This window comes from Ambystoma mexicanum, chromosome 5p (assembly GCF_040938575.1).
Source record: "Ambystoma mexicanum isolate Mex_15411 chromosome 5p, UKY_AmexF1_1, whole genome shotgun sequence".
NCBI lineage: Eukaryota > Metazoa > Chordata > Amphibia > Caudata > Ambystomatidae > Ambystoma > Ambystoma mexicanum.
This window is the reverse complement of record NC_090930.1, coordinates 67,261,448-67,282,105: the sequence shown is the minus strand read 5'-3', so window position 1 is coordinate 67,282,105 and position 20,658 is coordinate 67,261,448.

The following is a 20,658-nucleotide window of genomic DNA, read 5'->3' as shown; positions in this document are numbered from 1 at the left end:
GGACAGTAGTTGCCCCTGCAGGTAGCCATACCTGGGTGCTGGTGCCAGGTCCTTTCACTGCACGTCCCTTCTGCTTTGGCGCACGGACAACATCTGCCCTGCATCTCTGTGTACCTGGGGCATGACCACTACAGGCATGGATGGTGGTCCCTGAGCCTCGGTGATGGGGACTGCAGCTACCCCTGCATCTTCCGTACCCTGGCTGCAGGGGACATGGGCTATGTGTGAACGTCCCTTCACCTTTGACGCACGGACAACATCTGCCCTGCATCTCTGTGTACCTGGGGCGTGACCACTACAGGCATGGCTGGTGGTCCCTGAGCCTGGGTGGTGGGGACTGCAGCTACCCCTGCATCTCCCTTACCTTGGCTGCAGGGGACATGGGCTATGTGTGAACTTCCCTTCACCTTTGATGCATGAACAACATCTTAACCCGGGGTCTCTGTGTACCTGGGGCGTGACCACTACAGGCATGGCTGGTGGTCTCCGAGGCGGCGTGGTGGGGACTGCAGCAGCCCCTGTAGCTCCTGGACCCTGGGTGCTGGGGACGTCAGGATCACCTGCAGTTCCCTGACCCTGTTGGGTGGGGGGCATAGCGCTCCCTGCACGTGTCTGACCCTGGAAATCTCGGCCATCTCGGCCACCTCTGCCACCCTTCCCTTTTGTGGCCTTCCCACTCACAGTACAAAGGGAGGCGCAGCAAGCAATTGTCCTGGGTAAATTGAGTGAGGGGGCAGGGTACGTGATGTAAATTGTACTAGTATGGTCCAGCAAGGCTCAATATCACCCCTGGTGAAAAAATAAATGTGACGCATACCGCACAGGCACCCAAAATATCAAAAATGCATGTGCACGACCCTCGATAGCTCACGTGAAAACATTATGCGTTACGCGGTACGCTGTGGCACCCAGCAACACAAAAAATACGTACGTGAAGCCCACATAAGCTACTCTGATGTTGAGAATGGGGAAACGTGACACACAGGGGCACCCAGAGTATGCATAATGTGTACGTGACTCACCGTTAGCCTTAGAAAAAAGAAAAATACACATGCGTGTACGTGGAGGCAAATCCCCCCAAAACAAGTATGCACTGTCGCAGCGCTGAACAAAATGCGTGACACACCAAAATTCTCTGCAGTCCACACGTCCATCCGCTCCAAATCACATGTACAATTTAATGGTATCCTGCGCACTCCTTTATCCCGATTCTGAATGCCAATGCCCAACGGCCAGCGCGTGTCACGTAACATACGCAATTAGGCCCTTTCCTCTGATTCCACATGTACGTGCTAATTTTGCACAAGCAGAGTAACCGGCACTCTGTTTGCAACTGCCCATGCGAGCAACACTGAAGACCCACGCGCTCCTGCCTACAAGCCATTTTACCTGCCTCCTACTGTCCTGAGCTGCCTCCTACGAGCCATCTGCTGCTGCCTGCCCACTGTGTGTGCCTGCTACCCACCTGCCCTGCAATTTGAGTGCCTGCTGTCAAGCCATTGCCAGTGCTCCTGTTCTCGTCCCTGTGACCACCGGAGCTGATTCAGAAGACTCCCAATGTGCCAGAACATCACCATCGCTCCACAGCCCAGTGACAGACCACATTGCTCACTCACACCTGCCTCAGGGGTTGCCATGTCTGAGCAAACATCTCCAGAGGGAAGTGGCAACCCCACAGCAGCGAGGCAGAGGGCTGTCATCTTCACAGCCAGGGAAGTTGGCATCCTGGTGGAGCATGTCCTTTTGCATTATGATGCCCTCTTCAACCCTGCAACGCAATGGGGTAAGGAAGGGCGGAAGCTGATCTGGGACCGGATCGTGGGTGCCATCAATGCCGAGGGGGTTGCATCCGGTGACTACCACCATGTGTGCAAGCGCTGGGAGGACCTGAAATCCAGGACCCACAACAAGGCCCGGTACTTCCTCCAGGCTGGTGACAACCAATGGGGGCGCAGGGGCCAGTTGAACAACACTGACTTGGGGGTCCTAGAGAGGTTTTACCCTGCGCTCCACACCCAGGTCAGCGATTTGCAGCACCGTCTGGAGTCGTCAGGTGAGTGTCCATGTGGTGCTGTCCTCCCATGTGCATGTGCATGTCGATGTATGGTGGGAGTGTGCACCTTGGCCTAACAGCAAGTATGCCTCTTGTACGGATGTCTGTGTGCATGTCCCAGACAGTGCTGCACATGTGTTCAATGAAGCATGCGTAATTCCAACGGTGTTACTTTTGCAATGTGTGTTGTACTACAGCATATTACGACGTGCACACGGTTTCTTACATGTCTGAGACATGCCCGTGTGAGAGGTGTGACACATGGGTGTTGTCAACATCATGAACAGGCATGTTGTATATGTGTTTGTGTCTGAGATGTGACTGTGTGACTGGCCATCACTCCTAGATGATGTAACTGGTGCATTTCAATGTGTGCCCTACTCTTGCTGCCTGAATGACCTTGAGGGGACTCTGATGTGATAGCTCAGTGCACTGCCCCAGGACTGTCAGGTGATGTGTGTGCATGACATGTATGTGTAGCATGCACAATTTGTGGGTGGTGACAGTGCCATGTCCAAGGATGTGATTGTCTGTTGTGAAGGACACACATGTATGTGCATGTATGTACATTGCATGCACCTGTGTGTTGTGGAGGGTGATGATGGTTGTGACCTTTGGCAGTGTACTTCATGTGCATATGATTTGTGCCAAACACACATAGGTACAGTAACCTGATGTTTGTGTTCTATGTCTCCTTATCCACAGCGGCGTTGGAAGAAGAGGGTGGAGAAGGTACTGTGGAGCAAGTCAGCAGGGATGTCTCCACCGGGCAGAGACGCAAGGCCCAGTCATGGCCCCTGCCATCAACATCATCAGGGAGCGAGGAAACTGGTGCCGCGTCTCAGATGTCAGCCACAGCTGCCGAGGGAAGGTCCAAGAGGGCGAAGGTGGACGTGGACTCCTCGGCAGCGGGGGGACAGGTGAGCTCACACAGGGGCAATCCACTGCGAAGACGCTGGGGAGTCATCCAGGTTGGCGGGGGAGGAGTAGGCTGTATCAGCCCAGTCCATGGGGCATGGCAGGGGTGATGAGGTGTGTGTGTGACTGGTGCAGTCCAGACTCAGGGGCAGGAGGCAGTGCAGGTCACTGTGGAGGTGCCTGTGCCAAGTCCTGCCCCTAGGCCAACGCCTGCACCAGTATGCACCTGTCGGCATGCCCCAGGTCAGACCCATACGCAGGTGTCGGATGTTTCCACACAAACCGACACCCCAATGTCTACGGATCTGGCCATTAGGAGACAGAGTGGAACCCCTGCTAACTGGTATTGTGAGGCGTACAGCCCTCATTCGTGATGATGTGCAGGCTTAAAATTGTGGGCTTGCACATCATCACAATGAGGTCTGGCGTCTCCTGAACTGGCTAGCTACGTTCCTGGTCTCAAATTGGCTGCGTGGGCTGATCTTCTTGCTCCTCTGCGCACCAGTTGTCCTCCCATGCGCCTTCCCAGATGCCAGAAGGGCCCCCTGCGTACCTGTCCAACCCGCATCGGCACGTCTGGTGGAGATCACACCCCTGCCTGAGTTGGGAGTCAAGGTTGGATCAGCCGAGGTGGTCATCACGCAGATCCAGGCTACAACAGGAGCCATGGCAATGGAGGGAGAGTAGGCACCGAGGAGCAGGGCACATGCCAAATGCCCCTGGATAATTTCATCAGCCCGGAGGGTGGCCATGCGATGCAGGCACCGGGCAATAAGGCAGCAGCAAGCTCTGAGTAGGAGGCTTCGTGACTCGGGGCATACCATCCAAAGGGGGCAGGTATCCTGCATCAGGCAGGATGCAAATGTGGACATCCGGTTCAGGAGGACCTCCGTGTTGGAGCAATATGGGCAGCGAATCGGGGCAGAGAGGCAGCCGGCTCGGGAGGCAAGACTCACCATGGCCAGGGCGGAGAATGCACTGCGTCGGGCATGGCGGTGTTGCCTCATCCTTGTGGATGCTTGCAGGGACTGGTTGGCGAGGGAGAGGGCCATGCTGGTGGACCTGGAAGCCCTTGCGGAGGCAACAGAGGCACGCATTGTGGAAGTAGACGCAGTGCACGATGATGCCCTGGCCCGGACATTAAGCGACACTGGTGAGGAGGACTAGCCAGCTGTCTTTGTACATAGTTTTTTAGGTATATGTTTCCGTTGATTTTATTTATTATTTGGAGCTTTAGGACATTACTCCGTATTTGTGTACATAGTTCTTCATGTGTGGTTTCCCTTTTGATTATTTTATTATTTGGAGTGGACTTTGGACATTACTCCATGTTAATTGTGTAAATAGTTTTATTGTTCATTATTTTTTGTGTGCACATGCGGTAATGGTTTTTGTTTTATCTTTGATGGTATTGTACATAATTTCTGAGGACATGGACATGGACATTGGACATGGACATTTTTGCATTCTTTTATGTATTTCATGTACATATTTTGAACATTCATTTACAGTGTGTATGAGCACAATAGAACTGTTCAATCTAATTTATTTTCTTAACTCACTGTCATTTTTTCTCACATTTATTATGCAGTGTGGCAGTTTGTTAGTCCATTTAGTGTCCCTGGTTCTGTCCATCGTTGGTCATGTGTGTGGTTACTTGCATGCATGTATTATGTTTGGTATCCATTTGCATGGTGAATATACACATGTGGCTGACCGGTGGAGGAGTGTGATGGGGGAGTTTGTGTGTGCACAGCAAAATGGCATTTGCTTTCACATGTGCAGCATCACTTTGTATTGCCCCTCACTGTGTTTGTGAGGGAGGTTGGTGGGGTGACTGTGGGAGTGTTACATGTTCAGGATATTGGCACATGATTTGCTTGATGCTGTGTAAAACACATGTTGTGCTTTCCACTTCACCAGCAAGTGTTTGTGCAGTTATCATTATCTCTGGTGTTGGTCTGCCTCTTGCACTGCAATGCAATATTGACATTGCTTTGGATTTACACATCGGCAGACCAATGCAGCAGTCTCGGTGCGTGGCACACTCTCTGATTGCCATGTACTCAATCAGTACTGAAGTCATTCCTCTTTGCTTGTGCTTTCTGTCCTCCTCTACCCTGCTGAACTCATGTCTGAATCTGCACTGGTCATCTGACTACCCTCTGACATTGGCCCAAGGTCCCCTTTCCCGCCTCCCTGGCATCCCCCACACTTGGACTGTTTTTCAGTATTCCTACAGCCCCCCACTTGCACTAGACACCTGATGTCTGCACTTAGCCTTGCACTTGCCACCAGCTGGCCGCACTTTGATGATTTTCATTGTTATTGTATTTCTTATGATGTCCTTCCCATGTACTGCACTGGCCCCTCCCCCTCACCCCGCACTTTTCACCTTCCCCCCTTCCCATGAACTTGCGCCATCTGAATGCCACCTGGCCTTGCAAGATCATTGTCTCTGTCTTGACTCTGTTCCCCATCCCCTGACTCGTTGTGCCTTCAAACATCTGTGTATAGGCGCATTTTGAATGCCATATCATTTGATATGATTTCATATCATATCATTCACACATGAGAGGAACAGTGATGTGTTTATTAGGAAATCTGTTCTGGTAAAAGCTGCTCATTGAGGCTCAGGCCGTGACACGCCTGGGCAGTGTCTGTTCATATGGCACACATTGAGACTGCTTTTTCTTCTGTCATTGTCTGACTATTCCTCCATGGGGATTTGTGACATGACATTGTCAAATGGCCAGCAGGGCCTCACTTTACCATTAACTTGTTAGATGTGTATGTTGGGAGATGGTTGCGGGCAGAAATTGTGTTTGAGCAGCTGCCACACTCAGGGATTTGGGTATGGAGGGGGCTGCCTGCAGGGTGGTGTGATGGGGCCAGGGGTGTCTCATGTGGAAAGTGGCTGCCTGCAGGGTGGCATCACAGGTGATGGGGGCTGGGGTGTCCCAAGTGGAGGGGGCTGCCTGCAGGGTAGGGTGATGGCTGATGGCGGCTGGGGTGTCCCATGTGGAGGGGGCTGCGTGCAGGGTGGCGTCACAGGTGATGGGGGCTGGGTTGTCCCATGTGGAGGGGGCTGCCTGCAAGGTGGCGCGATGGGGACAGGGATGTCTCATGTGGAAGATGGCTGCTAGCAGGGTGGCATCACAGGTGATGAGGGTTGAGGGTGTCCCATGTGAAGGGGGCTGCCTGCAGGGTGGCATCACAGGTGATGGGGGTTGAGGGTGTCCCATGTGAAGGGGGCTGCCTGCTGGGTGGCATCACAGGTGATGGGGGCTGGGTTGTCCCACGTGGAGGGGGCTGCCTGTAGAGTGGCACCACGGGTGATGGGGGCTCTGGTGTCCCATGTGGACGGGGCTGCCAGCAGGGCCTCACTTTACCATTAACTTGTTAGATGTGTATGTTGGGAGATGGTTGCGGACAGAAATTGTGTTTGAGCAGCTGCCACATTCAAGGATGTGGGCCAAGTATATGCATTTATTTGTGGTTGCAGGATACATGTTGCAGTGGATATTCAGGGTGGTGTCACAACACGGCAGTCAAGGTGCACAACACACTATCGATGGAGTAATGTGTCACTATGTAAGCGTCCAGCATGCAAGTGAAGTCCGGTCCTGAGGGGGATGGGTTGTCCCATTAGGAGGGGGCTGCCTGCAGAGTGGCATGATGGGGCCTGGGGTGTCCCATGTGGAGATGGCTGCTTGCACGGCTGCATCACAGGTGATGGGGGCTGGCTTGTCCCATGTGGAGGGGGCTGCTTGCAGGGTGTCATTACGGGGGCTGGGGTGTCCCATGTGAAGGGGTTTACCTGCAGGTTGATGTTACAGATTATTGGATAGGGATGTCCCATGTGGAGGGGGCTGCCTGTAGGGTGGTGTGATAGGGGTGAGGGTGTCCCATGTGGAAGGGGGCTTCCTGCAGGGTGGCATCATGGGTGATGGGGGTTGAGGGTGTCCCATGTGGAGGGGGATGCCTGCAGGGTGGCAACACAGGTGATGGGGGCTGGGGTGTCCCAAGTGATGGGGGCTGTCTGCAGGGTGGGTTGATGGCTGATGGGGGCTGGGGTGTCCCATTTGGAGGGAGCTGCCTGCAGGGTGGCGTCACGGGTGATTGAGGCTGAGGCGTCCCATGTGGAGGGGGCTGCCTGCAGGGTGGCGTCATGGGTGATGGGTGCTGGGGTGTCCCATGCGGAGGGGGCTGCCTGCAGGGTGGCGTCACAGGTGATGGGGTGTCCCACGTGGAGAGGGCTGCCTGTAGAGTGGTGCCACGGGTGATGGGGGCTGTGGTGTCCTATGTGGACGGGGCTGCCAGCAGGGCCTCACTTTACCATTAACTTGTTAGATGTGTATGTTGGGAGATGGTTGCGGACAGAAATTGTGTTTGAGCAGCTGCCACATTCAAGGATGTGGGCCAGGTATATGCATTTATTTGTGCTTGCAGGATACATGTTGCAGTGGATATTCAGGGTGGTGTCACAACACGGCAGTCAAGGTGCACAACACACTATCGATGGAGTGATGTGTCACTATGTAAGCGTCCAGCATGCAAGTGAAGTCCGGTCCTGAGGGGGATGGGTTGTCCCATTTGGAGGGGGCTGCCTGCAGGGTGGCGTGATGGGGGCTGGGGTGTCCCATGTGGAGGGGGCTGCCTGCACGGTGGCATCACAGGTGATGGGGGCTGGCTTGTCCCATGTGGAGGGGGCTGCTTGCAGGGTGTCATTATGGGGGCTGGGGTGTCCCATGTGAAGGGGTTTACCTGCAGGGTGATGTCACAGATTATTGGATAGGAATGTCCCATGTGGAGGGGGCTGCCTGTAAGGTGGCGCGATGAGGCCAGGGATGTCTCATGTGGAAGATGGCTGCCTGCAGGGTGGCATCACAGGTGATGGGGGTTGAGGGTGTCCCATGTGAAGGGGGCTGCCTTCACATTTAGCATGGCCATTTTGCCATTTCCATAAATTGCTCAACAGTTATGAAGATGTAAGTTATTAAGCATATCCCTAATTTAATTTTTCACCTTTTCGTCAACTCTCATATTTGGAACATGTTCAGATCAACCGGATACCTAGTCTAACTGGCCATTACAGTTCCCAGAGTCACAGGTAGATGCATTTTATATCCCCCAAACCACCTGTAAATTACATAATAAATGGTCTAAAATGAAATCAGTCCACAGTATGGTTGCGGCGCAAAATGTCTATATGAAAATAGTCTTTTAAATTAATTGTGATTGTTCCTGTTCAGCAAATGGGAGGGCTGCTTCACCCAGCACAGCTATCTGTCTCCCTGGGCAAGGGTGGCATGGTGGCAACACAGGTGATGGGGGCTGGGGTGTCCCAAGTGAAGGGGGCTGTCTGCAGGGTGGGTTGATGGCTGATGGGGGCTGGGGTGTCCCATTTGGAGGGAGCTGCCTGCAGGGTGGCACCACGGGTGATGGGGGCTGCGGTGTCTCATGTGGACGGGCCTGTCTGCAGGGTGGCGTCATGGGTGATGGAGGCTGAGGTGTCCCATGTGGAGGGGGCTGCCTGCAGGGTGGCGTCACGGGTGATGGAGGCTGAGGCGTCCCTTGTGGAGGGGGCTGCCTGCAGGGTGGCGTCATGGGTGATGGGTGCTGGGGTGTCCCATGCAGAGGGGGCTGCCTGCAGGGTTGCGTCACGGGTGATGGAGGCTGAGGCGTCCCATGTGGAGGGGGCTGCCTGCAGGGTGGCGTCATGGGTGATGGGTGCTGGGATGTGGGTGTCGCGTCAGGAGGGATCTGCTTCCCGAGGATTGTGAGGAGTAGATGCACTATTTGGCTGTGGTGCGACCGGCTATCGCAGGGTGTTTTGGAGCAATTACGCTGGGGTGCGGCTGGGTATCGACAAAGTTTTCATGCAATTTCACTGGGGTGCAGCCGTCAACGCGCAGCCTTTTCACGCGATTTGACTGGGGTGTGACCAGGGATCATGCAGAGTTTTCACGTGTTTACACTGGGGTGCGGCCGGGGAACGCGCCGCGTTTTCATGTGATTTGTCTGGTGTGCGGCTGGGGATCGCACAGAGTTTTCACATGTTTTTGCTGGGTGTGGCCGGGGAACGCACAGAGTTTTCACACAATTTCGCTGGGGTGCGGCCTGGGATCGTGCAGAGTTTTCACACGATTTGGCTGGGGTGCGGGCCGGGATCACGCTGAGTTTTCAAGCTATTTGGCTGGGGTGCGGCCGGGGATTGCGAGGTGTTTTCACCAGATTACTCTGGGGTGTGCGTCCCCTGCCCTAGTGCAGTCTCCCTTATATACCAGAAATGACACTACAAATTTTGCAATCTAGGGGAGGTAGCCTGCAATAATCCCTGCCGCCAGGATTGGACAGTTACACTCTCTCTCGCCACCCCCAGTGATGAGTGGTTTAGTGGTTTGGAGCAACATCTGTCTATTCAAATTTGTCATCATCCTTTGTTCTCATTTCATCTTTTTGGCAAAAACTAGTTAGGTATAACAACTTCATAATTGTACTAGCAACTGCCATACTAAACATATTTTCTGTTTTAGCTGATCATGGGGGATTAGATAAGCCGATGATCAAATCTGTACCATTTAGCATGGCCATTTTGCCATTTCCATAAATTGCTCAACAGTTATGAAGATGTAAGTTATTAAGCATATCCCTAATTTAATTTTTCACCTTTTCGTCAACTCTCATATTTGGAACATGTTCAGATCAACCGGAAACCTAGTCTAACTGGCCATTACAGTTCCCAGAGTCACAGGTAGATGCATTTTATATCCCCCAAACCACCTGTAAATTACATAATAAATGGTCTAAAATGAAATCAGTCCACAGTATGGTTGCGGCGCAAAATGTCTAAATGAAAATAGTCTTTTAAATTAATTGTGATTGTTCCTGTTCAGCAAATGGGAGGGCTGCTTCACCCAGCACAGCCATCTGTCTCCCTGGGCAAGTCTGTGACCAGAGGTTTTTATGAGTCTCTTTGAAGTTAGTGTGTGCTCTTTGAAGGGGTGCAACAATGATTCACACCTTTTGGTCATGCTCCAGCCAAGGATGGCTTTCTTTGAAACCCCTGCTTTGATGCGAGCAGGTCTGAAAATAGTGAATTTTTACGCCTTTAGCAGAAACAAATTTTATTGCTGAGTCATTAGATGGGAGATGCGACATCCAGCTGGAAGTTGGGATTTCCTTTGTGATGTTTTTCTCTCAGCCAGAAACAGGTTGTTCCTGCAGACTAAGTGTCTCTTCAAATGTCACTGGAGTTTTGTGGGTCAAACATAATATACATTGCTTTGGTCAACCCACACATCATATTTTGCTTTCCTGACATTTTTCTGTGAGCAGTGATATTTTTTTCCATTTTGGCTTTTTAAAGCCGTTTTCATTTGCAAACACTTGTGCAGGCCGTTTTTGCTTTCAATGTTTAATAATCCTGTTTTCCATGTCACAGAATCTGTGTGACATGTAGGACCCTTTCCACATGGATCTTTAACTTTACATGAAACACAAAAGCAACAGCCAGGCCATTTTTGTTGCATTGTTTAAATGCCTGCCATTCATGTGAAAGGCAAAAGCCAGCCTGTTTTTGTGGCAGTGTTTAAATGCCTGCCATTCATGTGAAAAGGACTTCTGTTTGGGCCCTTTAAACTCACCCCACGCTCCGCTGGCACCGCCACAGAGCTCATACCGCACGTCTTTGTTTACATTGTTCCTCATTGGATATTAATTCATGAGAGCCATCATATGGTCTTATTTCATTAGCCTCATCACTGTCAGACCTTGTGTTTAAAATGCCTCCATCACTTCACCCTGCCACGTGTCTTCTGCATGGGACGTTATCCTGTTCTCTTACACATTTGTGTCTGGCGCGGCCACATCTGTACACCTGTCCCAGCCACAGATGTGAATTTCAGTTCTGCCTCCACTCACCCTCGTGACATTTCACTAGTTGCTACTACCATACCCAAATCACGGCACACTCTCTTGTTGGAGGACAAATAGGGAACCCCTTTCCCTCCTAGCCTCGCATTTCTTATTCCAACTCAATCCCCTACATTCAATGGATCTGCACACATGTGTGCGCTCTTCAAACAAATGTTTGTTTCTGCTCCGGCACTGCCCTCTTGAGGAGCTCCTTTCTATTGCTAAGCGCTGGTGCAGATGTTCCTAGCCACTCTGGTGACATTTCACACACCCGTCTCCTACCCATTAATGATATGAAGGGCATTATTCCTGTCGTAGAATGTGGTGTTGTGCAGAAAGCCCGAATCATGTCTTTAAGTGATGCCTGGGTGTCTAGGTTTGATATGAGAGCTATTTGGAGAGTTCCCTTACATCTTTCTACCATGCCATATTTTATTGGACAGTACACAATTGTTGTCTCATGTCCTGCCCCCGCCCGACTTGGAAATGTGGCAACCACATTAGATTAAAACTACACACCATTGTCTGTTAGCAGAATAGAGGGAACACCTTCACCCCTCAACACCTTACCCAGCCACCCTATGATAGCCCTAGATGTGGTATCTTCATACCACTCCACACACCCCCACTTTGAATGATAACCCCCCAGGACCACTCCCATATTCTTTGCCTTGAATGATAACCTCCAGGACCACTCCCTTATTCATTGCTTTGAATGATAATCCCCCAGGACCACTCCCTTATTCATCCCTTTGAATGATAATCCCAGGACCACTCCCTTATCCATCGCTTTGAATGATAACCCCCCCCAAGACCACTCCCTTATCCATCGCTTTGAATGATAACTCACAGGACCACTCCCTTATCCATCGCTTTGAATGATAACCCCCCCAGGACCACTCCCTTATTCATCGCTTTGTCTACCTTCTTCCTCAATGACCCCGGTGAGCAATCTCAAATATTAACATGTTCCCCCTAAATAAAATGTCTCCTTTTACCCACAATTAATGTTGGACTTGGTGACATTGAGGACTTATACCTTTTGCTTCCTTGAGCCAACCCTCCTCTAACAGGTGACTGGCTTCTGCCAATTCTTGCAGAGCTAATGTCCAGTGATGCATTCTAGGGGAAGTGCTCTGTTCTGTCAAGGTGTGACCACACAGGTAATACACACAAGAAACATTTCAAATGGTCTGCCACCCAGTAGCATGCTAGGGTCTGCCACTCAGTGGTATGCCATGGTCTGCCACTCAGTGGTATGCTAGGGTTTTCCTTTCCATGTAAGAATAATTTCTTTCTGCTCCTCAAAATGTCCTTGATGCAAAGGCTATCACAACTTCATGACCTTGTCTCACTTGTGTAAGCATTGCCCCCAATTCTACATTCTTTGCGCCCATTGCAGCATACCAGGTGTATTTGTAAAGTGCACGTTCACCCCCCAAGGCGAAGGCGCATCTTGGCACTAATAATAGATGTTTATTGTTACCCAACTTAATGGAACTCATTTTATGGGATGAAGGGTTGAGTGGACCTGCCGGGATTCGAACCTGTGACCATGAGGTCACACACAGGCCCCTGTAGTGGATGCATTAGTCCACTGAGCCACAGACACGGCTGTCCCAAGCTGTCATTATGGAGTTGTCTAATGTACTGAACATCCTTAAAGTTGGCCCCTATGTGATGGGATACTTCACCTGTGTGACTATTTGGCCATGAATTTCAGATCACACGCACTTCTCATTCTTTGTAGTAGATCATTTAGCGGTTGTATACTAATTAACCTTTTCACAATTGACCTAGGGAGAATTGACCTAGGGAGAATTTACCAAATTTAGAAGGCCAATTAGGACATTTATGCGGGGGGAAACCCCCCTGCAACCCCCGACCCAATCTCCTTACATTATTTATAATCCAAAATCGACCCAATACATATATCAAATAACTAAAATAATATAAATGTCAATTGTGCAGAAGGTCAATTAAGACCAGAATAATTAGGTCAATTGTGCAAAAGGTAAATGGTAAAAGGTCAATTTGGGTAATACCCATTTAGCAGAGTGCATTTAGTTGCAGAACTCACCATGAATTTTGCGTAGTATTCAGCAAGGCCTAAGAATGCTCTCAATGCATTCTTGTGTCTGTATATATGTTTATAGTAACATTATAGAAGTGGGCCCAATTGTACATGAGTGTGTATATATTTGTATTTGGCATTGTTTGAAGGATAGCCAGGCTCACCTCCAGCCAGGTGTGTACACTGCTGCCAGGCAGGTCATGAATGTTATGCTAGTTGCTTGGGTGAGATGGTAACTGGGCAGGCTCACCTCCAGCCAGATCTGTACACTGTGGCCAGGCAGCTTGGGAAGGTTACGCAAGTTGCTTGGGTGATGGTACCTGGGTGGGCTCACCTCCAGCCAGGTGTGTACACTGTTGCCGGGTAGCTCTGGAATGTTACGCTAGTTGCTTTGGTGATGGTACCTGGGCTGGCTCACCTTCAGCCAGGTGTGTACACTGTTGCCGGGCAGCTCAGGAATGTTACGCTCGTTGCTTGGATGACAGTACCTGGGCAGGCTCACCTCCAGCCAGGTCTGTACACTGTTGCTGGGCAGCTCTGGAATGTTTCACTAGTTGCTTGGGTGTTAGTACCTGGGCAGGCTCACCTCCAGCCAAGTGTGTACACTGTTGCTGGGCAGCTCGGGAATGTTACGCTAGTTGCTTGGGTGAGATGGTACCTCAGCGGGCTCACCTCCAGCCAGGTCTGTACACTGTTGCCGGGCAGCTCGGGAATGTTCTGTCAGTTGCTTGGGTGACGGTACCTGGACAGGCTCATCTCCAGCCAGGTGTGCATACTGTTGCCGGGCAGCTCAGGAATGTTATGCTAGTTGCTAGGGTGATGGTACCTGGGCAGGCTCACCTCCAGCCAGGTCTGTACACCGTTGCCAGGCAGCTTGGGAATGTTACGCTAATTGCATGGGTGACGGTACCTGGGCAGACTCACCTCCAGCCAGGTCTGTACACTGTTGCCGGGCAGCTTGGGATTGTTACGCTAATTGTATGGGTGACGGTACCTGGACACACTCACCTCCAGCCAGGTGTGTGCACTCTTGCCGGGCAGCTAAGGAATGTTACGCTAGTTGCTTGGGTGACGGTACCTGGGCAGGCTCACCTCCAGCCAGGTGTGTACACTGTTGCCGGGCAGATCGGGAATGTTACGCTAGTTACTTGGGTGACAGTACCTGGGCAGGCTCACCTCCAGCCAGGTCTGTACACTGTTGCTGGGCAGCTCTGGAATGTTTCACCAGTTGCTTGGGTGACAGTACCTGGGCAGGCTCACCTCCAGCCAGGTGTGTACACTGTTGCTGGGCAGCTCAGGAATGTTACGCTAGTTGCCTGGGTGAGATGGTACCTCAGCAGGCTCGCCCCCAGCCAGGTCTGTACACTGTTGCCGGGCAGCTCTGGAATGTTCTGTCAGTTGCTTGGGTGACGGTACCTGGACAGGCTCACCTCCAGCCAGGTGTGTATACTGTTGCCGGGCAGCTCAGGAATGTTATGCTAGTTGCTTGGGTGATGGTACCTGGGCAGGCTCACCTCGAGCCAGGTCTGTACACTGTTGCCGGGCAGCTTGGGAATGCTACGCTAATTGCATGGGTGACAGTACCTGGGCAGGCTCACCTCCAGCCAGGTGTCTACACTGTTGCAGGGCAGCTCGGGAATGTTCTGTCAGTTGCTTGGGTGACGGTACCAGATCAGGCTCCCCTCCAGCCAGGTGTGTACACTGCTGCAGGGCGGTTCGGAAATGTTACGCTAGTTGCTTGGGCAATGGTATATGGGCAGGCTCACCTCCACCCAGGTGTGAACAGTGTTGCCGGGCAGCTCGGGAATGTCAAATTAGTTGCTTTGGTGATGGTACCTGGGCAGGCTCATGTCCAGCCAGATGTGAACACTGTTGCCGGGCAGCTTGGGAATGTTACGCCAGTTGCTTGGGTGACAGTACCTGGGCAGACTCAACTCCCGCCAGGTGTGTACACTGTTGCCAGGCAGCTCGGGAATGTTACGCTAGTTGCTTGGGTGACAGTACCTGGGCAGACTCACCTCCAGTCAGGTGTGTAAACTGTTGCCAGCCAGCTCAGGAATGTTACGCTAGTTGCTTGATGACGGTACCTGGGCAGGCTCACCTCCAGCCACGTGTATACACTGTTTGCTGGGCAGCTCGGGAATGTTATGCTAGATGCTTGGGTGACTGTATCTGGGCAAGCTCACCTCCAGCCAGATGTGTACACTGTTGCCGGGCAGCTCGAGAATGTTACGCTAGTTGCTTGGGTGATGGTACCTGGCAGGCTCATCTCCAGCCAGGTGTGTACACTGTTGCCAAGCAGCTCTGGAATGTTACGCTAGTTGCTTGTGTGACTGTACCTGGGCAGGCTCACCTGCAGCCAGGTGTGTACACTGTTGCCGGGCAGCTCAGGAATGTTACGCTAGTTGCTTGTGTCCGGTACCTGGGCTGGCTCACCTCCAGCCAGGTGTGTACACCCAAGGGTGTACACTGTTGCCAGGCAGCTTGGGAATGTTACGCTAGTTGCTTGGGTGACGGTACCTCGGCAGGCTCTCCTACAGCCAGGTGTGTACACTGTTGCCAAGCAGCTCGGGAATGTTACACTAGTTGCTTGGGTGACGGTACCTGGGCAGGTTCACCTCCAGCCAGGTGTGTACACTGTTGCCAGGCAGCTCGGGAATTTTTCGCTAGTTGCTTGGGTGACGGTACCTGGGCAAACTCACCTCCAGCCACGTGTGTACACTGTTGCTGGGCAGCTCTGGAATATTATGCTAGATGCTTGGGTGAGGGTATCTGGCAGGCTCTCCTATAGCCAGGTGTGTACATTGTTGCCGGGCAGCTCGAGAATGTTATGCTAGTTGCTTGTGTCCGGTACCTGGGCTGGCTCACCTCCAGCCAGGTGTGTACACTGTTGCTAGGCAGCTCGGGAATGTTTCATTAGTTGCTTGGGTGAGATGGTACCTGGGCAGTCTCACCTCCAGCCAGGTGTGTACACTGTTGCCAAGCAGCTCAGGAATGTTACACTAGTTGCTTGGGTGACAGTACCTGGGCAGGCTCACCTCCACACAGGTGTGTACACTGTTGCCGGGCAGCTCAGGAATGTTACGCTAGTTGCTTGTGTCCGGTACCTGGGCTGGCTCAGCTCCAGCCATATGTGTACAGCCAGGGGTGTACACTGTTGCCAGGCAGCTTGGGAATGTTACGCTAGTTACTTGGGTGACAGTACCTCGGCAGGCTCTCCTACAGCCAGGTGTGTACACTGTTGCCAAGCAGCTCAGGAATGTTATACTAGTTGCTTGGGTGACAGTACCTGTGCAGGCTCACCTCCAGCCAGGTGTGTACACTGTTGCCAGGCAGCTCGGGAATTTTTCGCTAGTTGCTTGGGTGAGATGGTACCTGGGCGGTCTCACCTCCAGCCAGGGGTGTACATTGCTGCCAGCCAGCTCAGGAATGTTACACTAGGTGCTTGGGTGATGGTACCTGGGCAAACTCACCTCCAGTCACGTGTGTACACTGTTGGTGGGCAGCTCGGGAATGTTATGCTAGATGCTTGGGTGACGGTATCTGGGCAGGCTCACCTCCAGCCAGGTGTGTACATTGTTGCCGGGCAGCTCGAGAATGTTATGCTAGTTGCTTGGGTGAGGGTATCTGGCAGGCTCTCCTATAGCCAGGTGTGTACACTGTTGCCGGGCAGCTCAGGAATGTTACGCTAGTTGCTTGTGTCCGGTACCTGGGCTGGCTCACCTCCAGCCAGGTGTGTACACTGTTGCTAGGCAGCTCGGGAATGTTTCATTAATTGCTTGGGTGAGATGGTACCTGGGCAGTCTCACCTTCAGCCAGGTGTGTACACTGTTGCTGGGCAGCTCGGGAATGTTTCATTAGTTGCTTGGGTGAGATGGTACCTGAGCAGTCTCACCTCCAGACATGTGTGTACACTGTTGCCGGGAAGCTCAGGAATGTTACGCTAGTTGCTTGTGTCCGGTACCTGGGCTGGCTCACCTCCAGCCATGTGTGTACAGCCAGGGGTGTACACTGTTGCCAGGCAGCTTGGGAATGTTATGCTAGTTGCTTGGGTGACAGTACCTCGGCAGGCTCTCCTACAGCCAGGTGTGTACACTGTTGCCAAGCAGCTCAGGAATGTTACACTAGTTGCTTGGGTGACAGTACCTGGGCAGGCTCACCTCCAGCCAGGTGTGTACACTGTTGCCAGGCAGCTCGGGAATTTTTCGCTAGTTTCTGGGTGAGATGGTACCTGGGCAGTCTCACCTCCAGCCAGGGGTGTACATTGCTGCCAGCCAGCTCAGGAATGTTACACTAGGTGCTTGGTGACGGTACCTGGGCAAACTCACCTCCAGTCACGTGTGTACACTGTTGCTGGGCAACTCGGGAATGTTATGCTAGATGCTTGGGTGAAGGTATCTGGGCAGGCTCACCTCCAGCCAGGTGTGTACATTGTTGCCGGGCAGCTCGAGAATGTTATGCTAGTTGCTTGGGTGAGGGTATCTGGCAGGCTCTCCTATAGCCAGGTGTGTACACTGTTGCCGGGCAGCTCAGGAATGTTACGCTAGTTGCTTGTGTCCGGTACCTGGGCTGGCTCACTTCCAGCCAGGTGTGTACACTGTTGCTAGGCAGCTCGGGAATGTTTCATTAGTTGCTTGGGTGAGATGGTACCTGGGCAGTCTCACCTCCAGCCAGGTGTGTACACTGTTGCCAAGCAGCTCAGGAATGTTACACTAGTTGCTTGGGTGACAGTACCTGGGCAGGCTCACCTCCAGACAGATGTGTACACTGTTGCCGGGCAGCTCAGGAATGTTACGCTAGTTGCTTGTGTCCGGTATCTGGGCTGGCTCACCTCCAGCCATGTGTGTACAGCCAGGGGCGTACAATGTTGCCAGGCAGCTTGGGAATGTTACGCTAGTTGCTTGGGTGACAGTACCTCGGCAGGCTCTCCTACAGCCAGGTGTGTACACTGTTGCCAAGCAGCTCAGGAATGTTACACTAGTTGCTTGAGTGACAGTACCTGGGCAGGCTCACCTCCAGCCAGGTGTGTACACTGTTGCTAGACAGCTCGAGAATGTTTCACTAGTTGCTTGGGTGAGATGGTACCTGGGCAGTCTCACCTCCAGCCAGCTGTTTACACTGTTGCCGGGCGAGATATGGTGAGATGGTACCTGTTCTAAAGGTTCCAACATGGTGTATAAAGCCTCCTGCTCTTAGAGCTGGAGCCAGTTGCCTGGGACACTTTGGAGGAGGGACTCCTATGTCAGAGCTTAGTTTAACCTTCTACAAGTACTTACCGCTGTTGGCTTCCATTGATCCTACGCTGGTGCTTTCCGGAAATCCTCCACCCTAAAAGGTGTCGGCTGGATGCTTTGACCATTAATTATGTGCCTAGATATGGTAATTTGTTAACTCAAACTTATCCATGTTTTATAGTTAGTCTAGCTTCCAAGAGAAATCCTACCACTTATTCCAGACATCTGCCATGCTCGGTAACATATTTTGCCAAGATCAAAATGCCATCTTGAAAGCATCTGACATGACACATGCAATGCAGCAACCTCTTGGAATACAGCTGCAGCTGAGGCAAGGACGAAAGGCATCCTTTTAAAGATATATGCTCCAAATAGTGTTACAAAATATGTTAATTGTCAGGAGTCATGGTGTAGGACTATCTGATAGTATGTGCTGGAGGGATTCAGTGTTGTGAAATATTTCACTCCTTCTAGAAGGGAGATCATTTCCTGCTGCCTGGGGGTGCTGTGGAGTCCTTTTACTTCCGCGCCGACGTCCGAACAGGAAGACGCTCTGTGCTATGCTAGCGTGTAAAGGTGCGTGTAGAGGTGCTCTGCAATTGGGTGGACCTGGGGCCCATTCAGATCTGGTTAGTCTTCTTGTGGCATTAGGACTGCTGCAGAAACCTACTCTCTCCCGGCCTACGTGCAAATGGGAAGACACTCTACGCTCTATGTGCCAGCATTGGACCAAGATGCACAAAGAAGTGCAACAGTGCTCTGCAATTGGGCGGACCTGGGGGCCATTCAGGTCTGGTAAGTCTTCTTGTGGCATTAGGACTGCTGCAGAAACCTGCTCTCTCCCGGCCTATGTGCAAATGGGGAGACACTCGACGCTCTACCCAGCAGCGTTGCACCAAGGGGTCCGATTTATGTAATTTTGCGCAGAAATACTGCAAGGGCTGTGCCGAGAAGGACCCTGCGCGAGCCTGCATGCAGAATGAAAAATGCACACCTTGCGTATTCATGGAATCTACCGCGCAAAGTAACCATATTCACAAGTTGCGCCCGGAACGCCCTGACACGTCCACACGCAAAGCATAAACAGCCAGAACAGCTGCATTTGTGCGCTCCGCGGGCAGGAGCCCTTCAAAAGTGCATGGGGTTCCCCGTAAGCAGGCCTGTGACTCAGGGACCCTGCACAGGGTCCCCAGTCACCGTATCCGACAACCCGACAACATGCGTATGATAAATCGTATAACTCTGGAAATCTGTGTGCGAACCCCAGTAAAACATTCCTGCACCCTGCTACACTGCTTACACACACCCCTGAGTTACATTGGAACCCCGATTGAGTACACGCACCCCGAAATCCTACATGCAACCCCAACTGCATGCTGCAAATCCTACGCGCAAGTGTACTTACGCCTGCTTTTGAGTGTCAGATCGTGTGAAAGACTTGTGTGGCCATTACCCGGCTGAGAAGTTGCTCGATCAAATCCATGAATACTTATCGTGCCATGCAATTGTGGGCATGCGAGGGACTGCCTGCAGGCCGTCCCTCGGAAAGCCCATTTTTTATGCAAGTTCTTCCCATTTTTGGTGTTCCGCCCCCTTCCCAGCCCGGTGCGCAAGCCACGCCCACGCTCTGCTGGAGTCTCGCCCAAGGACCTTGACAGCTCGCACAGAGTCCAGGAAAAGTATCACGCTCAAACCACTCACAATGTATGTAAAACTTTCTCACCACAGAAACCCCCATCTTTTCACTTCAAGCACACATCAATACTGCAACAAAGACACCTTGCTATGCTTTACGTTAGACCCATACCTCACCTTGTGCACATCCTGAAACTCCAAGAAACTATCGAAATGATAGACTGTGTGATATACAACACTCAATAACATAGCATAACAGGGCATAGCGAAGAGTTTCACTCAGTCTCCTGTCGGGTACTCTGACATCCCACACAAATTTGATGACTGGCAGGAACAGAGGAAGAAATAAGATTTGGCCCTACTCAGATGAGCCCTCTACACTATCAGAGATTAGATTATTTGCCTAGGATCACAAAGCTGGGATTTTAAACCATGCTACAGTTTAGCCACTTGATCACATACTTTCCAAGTGCCACTTGGCACAAGTATTTACATTTTGTATTTCAAGGCCTACATTAATGTGTTATGGAGCAGAGCTCTCAAGTTTCCTGTGGCGGCTATGCATGAGAAGGGCACCTTGCCTTGATTTTGCTTGGAATTCTTCGACTTTTATATTTCCTTAATTTCAAATGGGAAAGAAAACTACTAGTTGTAGAATCCAAAAGGGCAAACAGGACTGCATGGACTTCTCACGCATGGTCACAGGAAACTTCAGAGCTTCTGAGTTTACTGGCTAAATACACATATCTCATATTAAATCAACATTACAACATGTACATCTTTAGAGAAACATGCTAAGCAGAAAGAATGTTGTTGCAGATTAT